Here is an 8,715-nt window from a genome sequence, read left to right on the forward strand (position 1 = left end):
ATATGAGCTGTATATTAATATATGCCATTTTGCATTATTGACAGAAGACATGATTTGATTAGACAGGGTCTCCATATAAAATGCTACTATCTGCTAAAGCGCTACTCATGTTGTTAGGAGCATAGTAGGAAATAGTTTTCTAGGGACAGGTCATGGATCTATATACCTAGTCCTCTTTACAAACAATTTGTATATATATTAAAAAGGTTTTACTCATTATACCATCACACATTTTCACACAGTGAGTGCATTCAGTAGGGAACTTGTTCTGTCTTGTATGTATTCCTACAATATATAAAAGAAACAATACACACAACATGAAACAAAAAAAGAATCACTCCCTTAAATGTCCAATTGGTATCAAAAACGCTTGAGGTAGAGGGGTACAGAGCAGTTTTCAGGAGGGTGAACCAAATCCAAAAGGTAAACCTAGAAAGAGAAAAAAAGAGAGTGCATGCCCCATACCATAAAAAATACATTTAATGGAGGGAACAGGGGAAGGGGGGCAAAGGCTCACTCACAAGGGTAGATAAAAATCAGGCAGTGCGTGAATACAATATCACCGCCAACTGTGTAATCCGCGGTGAAGGTCCTCTCGGGATGTGTATACCAGTTAGCTGGAACCAGAAGACAACCCGAGCTGCACTCCAGATACTGCTTACGGAGGGACACAGATCTCACGACATTCACCTCAGCTTTTCAGCTCAGCTCCGAGCGCGATTCAGCCAGACCGTGCTCCTGCGTGATCACGTGTCGTTGTGATGTCGTGGGAGGTTCCCGACACGTTTCGTCACTACTGAGCGACTTTCTCAAAGGAATATATATATATACATATCTGTACTTATACGCATCCTCTTGTAATTGTGAGGAAATTAACAATTATTCCTCAGTGTATACAACTTGCTGGCTTCTCTACACAACAAATGTGTAATGTAGATACAAATGATACACATTATACAGTAGAAAGGTACCCATTGCCTGGGGATACATGTATCAGTGCAATGCCTTGGGGCCAATTCATCTGTATCCCATTCATTCACCAGATGCAGAATTTACACCTGTACACCGATTCATTCAGCTACAGGCTATTCAGGTAAATACGTGGCTGGTTTATTATTCTGCTTGCATGAATAGGTGCCTTAACTGAATAAATGAATGATTACAATTATGAATGAATTTGAGCTTGCACTGGGTAGTTAATTAATAATGGCAGATGTCAAATGTATGAATGAATACACAACAGCATATAATGAATGAATAAATACACAAAGGAATTAATAAAGGAGAAGTAATTTGGTTTCTGTCAATGGGTACTACAGACAACCAGCGGGAGGTGGGATGAGCATAAATTCTGCAAAAAACGAAAAAATACCATCACGCAGAGTTAGAAATCCGAGCCGACATAGAAAAGCTCCCAGTACACAGAGCTGTGTCTTACACAAACACATACCTTGGATCGCGCTCTCTGACCCTCCCAAATATGGTAACAATCAGACAGTCTCCCCAAAAAAGGCTGTCATGTTTCCAAAAATACTTTTTAGATCAGATATAATAAAAATCCTCTGCACAATATTTTATGCATCTTGGAATGGACTTCAGTGCACTGAAAATACACACACACACACCGACACACAACCCTACCCTACGTGTAGTACACACACATACAAACATAAAATGTCCTGCCAGTATACAAACATACATTATTCTGCACTTACACTCACATATAAAACACAGATAGGCCAAGCGTTTTTGTCACCCAGCCTCAGCGCTGGCACAGACTCCAGGATCCAACTCTCCCATTTTGTGTAGCAGATATATCTATATATCCAGCACCACCAGGGGGTATTCTTTAACCCTTATGTCTGGTTTTGTGGTTTATTTTGGGAGCCGGTTTGATTGCGGCACTATTCTGTGTATTTGTTATATCTATATATCTGTAGCCCCCTTTCCCCCATGTCTGGGGAACTACGTTTGGTGTGTTACCAGATCGGCTCACAGGAGGCCTGATCCTCTGCTGCAGGGTGCCTGGGGTGTACCTGATTCTATCTGGTGACAGCGCCTCCACCTGGGAGGGATCCAAGCGCAATTGGATAGCCCCTTCGCAGGAACACACAGTAAGGAATAATTATACACACAGTGATATTATAACTAATCTTTACTGGTAACACTAACTGATATCACAAAACCATACATATCTCGCACGGCCGTACCCACACATTGCCCCCACTGTCCAACCACCAGTGTATACACCCCGGTGATGTCCCCCCAAAGTACTGAGGTGCCCTGGGCACCTAACCACCCGGTACCCAGAGACTGTGTGTATCTGTGTGTGTGCGTGTGTCTCTGTGCGTGCGTGTGTCTCTGCGTCTCTGTGCGTGCGTGCGTCTCTGTGCGTGCGTGCGTCTCTGTGCGTGCGTGCGTCTCTGTGCGTGCGTGCGTCTCTGTGCGTGCGTGCGTCTCTGTGCATGCGTGTGTCTCTGTTCGCGCATGTGTAAGCGGCGCAGCGTGTACGTGTGCGCTTCTGCATGTGTGTGCGCACCTGCATGTGTGCGCGTCTGCGTGCGTGCGCGTGCGTCTCTGCGTGCGTGCGTCTCTGCGTGCGTGCGTCTCTGCATGCGTGCGTGCCTGTCTCTGTCTGCGTGCCTGTCTCTGTCTGCGTGCCTGTCTGTCTGCGTGCCTGTCTCTGTCTGCGTGCCTGTCTCTGTCTGCGTGTCTGTCTCTGTCTGCGTGTCTGTCTCTGTGTGTGTGTCTCTGTGTGTGTGTCTCTGTGTGTGTGTCTCTGTGTGTGTGTGTCTGTGTGTGTGTGTGTAAGCGGCGCAGCGTGTACGTGTGCGCTTCTGCATGTGTGTGCGCACCTGCATGTGTGCGCGTCTGCGTGCGTGCGCGTCTCTGCATGCGTGCGTCTCTGCATGCGTGCGTGCCTGTCTCTGTCTGCGTGCCTGTCTCTGTCTGCGTGCCTGTCTCTGTCTGCGTGCCTGTCTCTGTCTGCGTGCCTGTCTCTGTCTGCGTGCCTGTCTCTGTCTGCGTGCCTGTCTCTGTCTGCGTGCGTGCCTGTCTCTGTCTGCGTGTCTGTCTCTGTCTGCGTGTCTGTCTCTGTGTGTGTGTCTCTTTGTGTGTGTCTCTGTGTGTGTGTGTCTGTGTGTGTCTCTGTGTGTGTGTGTCTCTTTGTGTCTGTGTGTGTGTGTGTGTGTCTGTGTCTCTGTGTGTGGTGTGTGTCTCCTTATCTACTTTGCTAAACACCATTTTGTAACTATACACTTCATGAAGTCATCATGTGTCACAAATGCCAAAGAATATTTATTTGATGATCAAATAATGCTTCTATATTTACAGTGGAAGACAGTGCTGCAGTGTTACGGTGCACGGGACCAAAGACCCCCTGAAATCCATTTTTACATGGAACCCTTATAAACGAATGCTCACCGTTCACACAGCTTTTAAGCACAGCATGGGATTAGAGGCAAAGCCAGTGAAACCACTTAAGGATATAAGGGTTCCATGTAAAAATGGATTTCATGCAAAGGGTGACACGTGTACTCATTTGCATGTCATTTCCCAGAATCCCTTGCCGCAGTGAAAGCACTGCATGCTAGGTGATAATGGCAAAGCAACCCCCCCTGCTCATCTGATAAGAGCCGAGGACATCCCCCCTTTGCAGATCAGATCAAAATCTAATATCTATAAACTAAAGACACAAAACGTTCTGAGTATTTTCCAGCACTAACACAATTGCCAGAATTTGTAAAACTGGCTCAAAAGTACAAGAAAAGGAATGGCGATGAATGGAGGGAGAGGAATTCTCAGAGGGAACAGGGAGGAGATGACAAAATATAAAGAAAAATAGCAAAACAGGAGTCATCTTTGACTATGATTTCTCCTTCATTCTTCATGAAGACCTTCCATCTCCACCTCCTAAAATATCGCCAAGATATGTCCTTTTCTCACTCATGATGCAACTCAAATCCTAATTCCCTCACTCGCCTTGTCCCGCCTTGACTACTTCAACCTTCTCCGCAATAGCATTTCCCTTGTCCACCTAGCCCAACTCCAATCCATCCAAAATGCAGCTGATACTGTAGACCAGGGGGGGGGGGAGAAAGAAGAAGAGGGGAGAGGGGAGGAGGAAGGAGGAAGAAGAGGGGAGAGGAAGAAGAGGGAGGAGGAAGAAGAGGGGAGGAGGAAGAAGAGGGGAGGAGGGAGAGGGGAGGAGGAAGAAGAGGAGGGAAGAGGAAGAAGAGGAGGGAGGAGGAAGAAGAGGAGGGAGGAGGAAGAAGAGGAGGGAGGAGAGAAGAAGAGGAGGGAGGAGGAAGAAGAGGAGGGAGGAGGAAGAAGAGGGAGGGAGGAGGAAGAAGAGGAGGAAGGAGGAAGAAGAGGTGGAGGAGGAAGAAGAGGGGGAGGAGGAAGAAGAGGGGGGAGGAGGAAGAAGAGGGGGAGGAGGAAGAAGAGGGGGAGGGGAAGAAGAGGTTTTAGGGAGGCGGGCAGAGAGATATAAGGATAGAGGGGGAGACGGATAGGATAGCTGGGGGAAGAAAGGGGAATAGATGGATTTAGGAGTTTAGAGAAATGAAGGCAGAAAAGTAGTTTTACAGAAATAGGCCCATAAGATTCCTGCTATGCCCTTGTGTCTAATCACAGACAGGACAATAGTCTCTAAAAGTCATTGGAAGGCAGACTCACTGATTGGAAGGGCATTCACGCCTATTCCCATGAATGTGGCAATGCCCAATACCGGGAAACCAAATGAATCACAATTAAGTATGGCAGAGTTGAGCGGTGGAGAGCATCTCCTCACTGTCTTATTGCTTAGACTTTCAACAACTGAAGGTGTTAACACATAGATTGATAGCAATAAATGTAAGTGTGTCGGGCCAAAACCACAGGGTGGTAGTAGTAAATGCATGTGCATTAGGTGTAACACACACACACGGTGATAGCAGTAAGTTTGAGTAAGCTAAAGGAGTGGATCAGCGAGTAAAGGCCTTGACTCAAAACAATGACTTTGATGCAGGGGAACCAAGTAAAATTCCCTGAGCCAGCTCCTAATGACTTTGGCAAGTCCTTGTGCCTCAGGCACCAAAAATAAATTGCAAGTTTGTTGGGGCAGGGAATGTGCCTTTAACATTTATTGTGTGCTATATTGTATAATTGAGAAGCGCTTTGAGTCCTAAAATGTATTAATATGAAAAAATATGTTAAGATAATAAGTACATAAGCTAACAACATAATATTGAACAAGCCCACATTACTTGTGCAAGGATAAGGGCTACAGACAAATTGAGAAATGTAATATGGAGACCCTGCCCAGCAGAGCTCACAATCGAAGCACTGTATAGGGAGATAAACACATACAGTACTATATATAATAATAGTGTGTCTTTAGCAGGAGAGTGACTGCCAGCTGTAGAGAGGAGTTGTCAGTGAGAGACAAAGAGTAACATACAGTTATTACAGGTATTGTTATCATGGCATTCCTGGATTAGGTCATCTGCCTGATACTATAACAGGGAGAAAGGGCTGGAAAGAGACAGAAGATAAAGGACATCTGGCCTATCTACACTCAATTCCAGTCTCCACAAGGCTTGTATTCTTCACTTACAACCCTGTGTTTGTCCAGGGTCCTGGATAAGAATCCCCACTAGCAAAATGTATCGGAGGAGGGATTGAGACTGGAAGGTCCACACACGCCCGAGCCACTACATTCATCAATTCAACGCCAACTCAGTACTTACCCAACCTCTGCTGTTGTCTGCAGTCCCAGTAGAAAGATTCCCTGATCAGAGAGATGTCATCTGGTACCCACAAGTCCTCAGCCACATGTAGAGACCCCAATAGTGCTCTCACCCCTGAGTATGCACCAACACCAGGAGCTTTAGGGTTACCACCAACCATAGGAATCCCTCCATCTACAAAGCTATAAAGTCAGCCTCATTTAGAAGGTTAAACTGTATCCTCAATCCACAGGGGAACTAGGAGGACTTGTCTCTGTGGAGAGAAGGGAGCAGGAGAAATCCAGAGGGGAGAAGGGGCCAGGGCTGTGTAATCAAGCAGGGAGGCGAATGAGAGTAGAGAGGGGGAGGGCCGCACAGCTGAGAGGGGTGAGACTGGGCTGGAGCAGAAGGGAAACAAAAACTCCTGAAACTGGAATGTTTCCTGCTGCCCTTAACCTCTTACTTACCAGAGAGGACCAGCAATGCTTGGCAAAGCAGATATATACCAATACGCAAGGCAACGTGCGTGTGTCCAAAGCTTCTCCTATGACATAAATTGTTTGTACAAATAAAAAAGGTATTACCCAATACTGAAGAACTCCTTTATTCTGCAACTGGACTAACACGGCTATTTTCTGCTTTATATATTTATATATATATATATTTATATATATATATATATATATATATATATAATATATAATATATATATATATATATAGCTCAACCCCATTATAACGCGATGCAAGCGTGGCTCCCAATTTTTGTATTTATGAATACTTTACAACACGATTATTGGAATCTTAAATACTTTATTGTACCATGCATACAAATGTACATTATTTGTAACGCGTTCCGCTTATAACGGGATGTGATTCTTTGGACCCCGAGCACAGTGTTATAAGGGGGTTGAGCTGTATATACTGTATATCATATACAAATATTACTTGTGAGCACATTCACATGTCTTAGGCCACGGCCAGGGTGGCGCTGAGCGGGCAGGCGCTCTCACGCAGGCCGCGATGAAAACCATTGCGGCAATGTGTGTGGCCACAATTTGAATTTGCCGCTCACTCGCGGGTCACGTGAGCGGTTCGCCCAATGAGGACGAACCAGCTAAGTGACGTCTTGGCCACCCCCCCCCCCCCGTGTGTGCACCTAGCCGGCCATGAATCGCCCGGCCGAGCAGGGCGCAGCGCACCCGCTCCCTGCCTGGCCACAGCCTTAGGGCCGTTCTAAATGGGTTTCAGCCGTGCACGTGCCGCATGCTTTTCCCTGTTATAGAGCCGGGAGCTGCAGGTAGTGTGTATGTGTGTGTATATGTGTGTGTGAGTGTGTGTGTGTGTGTGTGTGTGCATGGGTTGTGTGAATGAAATAAGTCATAAATAAGATTTTTAAAAGGAAAAAAAAAAGTTTAATAAATATTTTTTTATTTTAATTGTGCAATCATTGACACACGCGCACACACACACACACACACACACACACACACATCCATCCAAACACACATCCACGCATACATGCATACATACACACATAGACACATTTGAGCGCCGGTAGCGGCACAAAATCATCTTTCCCCCATCTTCGCGGCTGTCTGTTGGCTCCCCGCTCCATGCCGTGCGCGCGGCGCCATTATAGAAAGGCTGATTGACGTCAGCCAACTAAAATTCCGCGCGCGCACCCGGCGTAGCACGCACCCGGCATAGCACGCGCCCGGCGTAGCACACACCCGGCACTATATAACAGCCTTAGACAGGGCTGCAACCCTGCTTTTCACCATTGGGAGAGGGAGCGGCTCGGTGAGTAAAGACACTGACAGGCATTGAGAGTTTGAAGCAGGGAGCCTGGTTCAATGCCTGGCGTCGGCTCCTTGTGACCTTGGGCAAGTCACTTTATCTCCCTGTGCCTCAGGCACCAAAATCATAGATTGCAAGCTCCACAGGGCAGGGACTTGTCTCTGTAAAGCGCTACTTAAAAACTAGCAGCGCTATACAAGAACATGCTATTATTATGACCTAGCATACAGTGCTTCCACTGCAGCAAGGGATTCTGGGAAATGACATGCAAATGAGCACACAGCCACCTTTTGTCTCAAGTCCACATTACATGGAAACCCCTTAAGCCAATGCATGCTGCTTTAAACACAGCTTTTAAACATAGCCTGGTATGAGATGCAAAGCCAATAAACCCACTCATAGACAGACAGACTGTTTCGACCTTGTGTGTCTCATCAGTGTGGGGTTGTACTGGCTTTGCAATTTGCACACACACACACACACACACACACACACACACACACTTTGTAATTCTCACTCATAGTATACATTTGTGTATGTAGTGGTTCATCAAATGGTATCATGTTTAAACCAGGTTAGACATACTGAGCTGGGTAGTTTATGGATTTTGCATTAAACAGGTTATATTCTTGGTGAATCATGCCAGTGATTCTCTCTCCTGCCCCCTTCACATGAGTATCATGTTAGAATGCTGGTCCCACAGTAGAGTGGATACAAGTTTGTAACACACATATTAGGAAAGTCACACCTTCAATAGGCTTCACCTGCAGACAATCAATAGAGGAGAATATCAAAATATTATTATTGTTATCATTTATTTGTAAAGTACCAACATATTCCGCAGCGTGGCACAATGGGGGTACAGAAATTTGATCATTACATAAACAAATATGGAGAAGCATGCACAAATACAAAAAGGCAATTAGAAATACACCTTACTGTAATATTTACATCCTTTCCAATTCATACTATGTGAAAAATATTCACTGAGGCAAATGGGAGCAAGTTGACTTTATGCAACTGAATTTAAGGGACTGACATCACAAATAAGCAAACTCCAGATAAAAGAACCAGTTTAAAGTTGTGTTCTCACATCTCCTCTGGTGTGCCTCTGCATTATCACAATACATCCACTTTTACATTTCTATATGGTATTTACATACGTGTGATATATGGTACTGTATGTTATGTTATCCCCCTGTGCTTCA

At 45.5% G+C, this 8,715-nt stretch overlaps 1 protein-coding gene across 6 annotated transcripts in view; it reads right to left on the minus strand.

Annotated features, from left to right (window-relative positions):
- The window catches only part of PLEKHG2 (pleckstrin homology and RhoGEF domain containing G2), a 135,374-nt gene that overhangs the window by 121,447 nt on the left and 5,212 nt on the right, over positions 1-8,715 (minus strand). For 4 of the 6 annotated variants that reach the window (XM_075608221.1, XM_075608219.1, XM_075608218.1 and 1 more), the window contains exon 1: positions 5,730-6,068. The exons of the other annotated variants lie outside the window; for them this stretch is intronic. The gene's annotated coding sequence lies outside the window, so the exon portion shown is untranslated. Of the gene's footprint in view, positions 1-5,729; positions 6,069-8,715 lie in introns of those variants that run through there. 6 annotated transcript variants of the gene reach the window in all.

Source organism: Ascaphus truei, chromosome 7 (genome assembly GCF_040206685.1).
Source record: "Ascaphus truei isolate aAscTru1 chromosome 7, aAscTru1.hap1, whole genome shotgun sequence".
In the NCBI taxonomy this organism is placed as follows: Eukaryota; Metazoa; Chordata; class Amphibia; order Anura; family Ascaphidae; genus Ascaphus; species Ascaphus truei.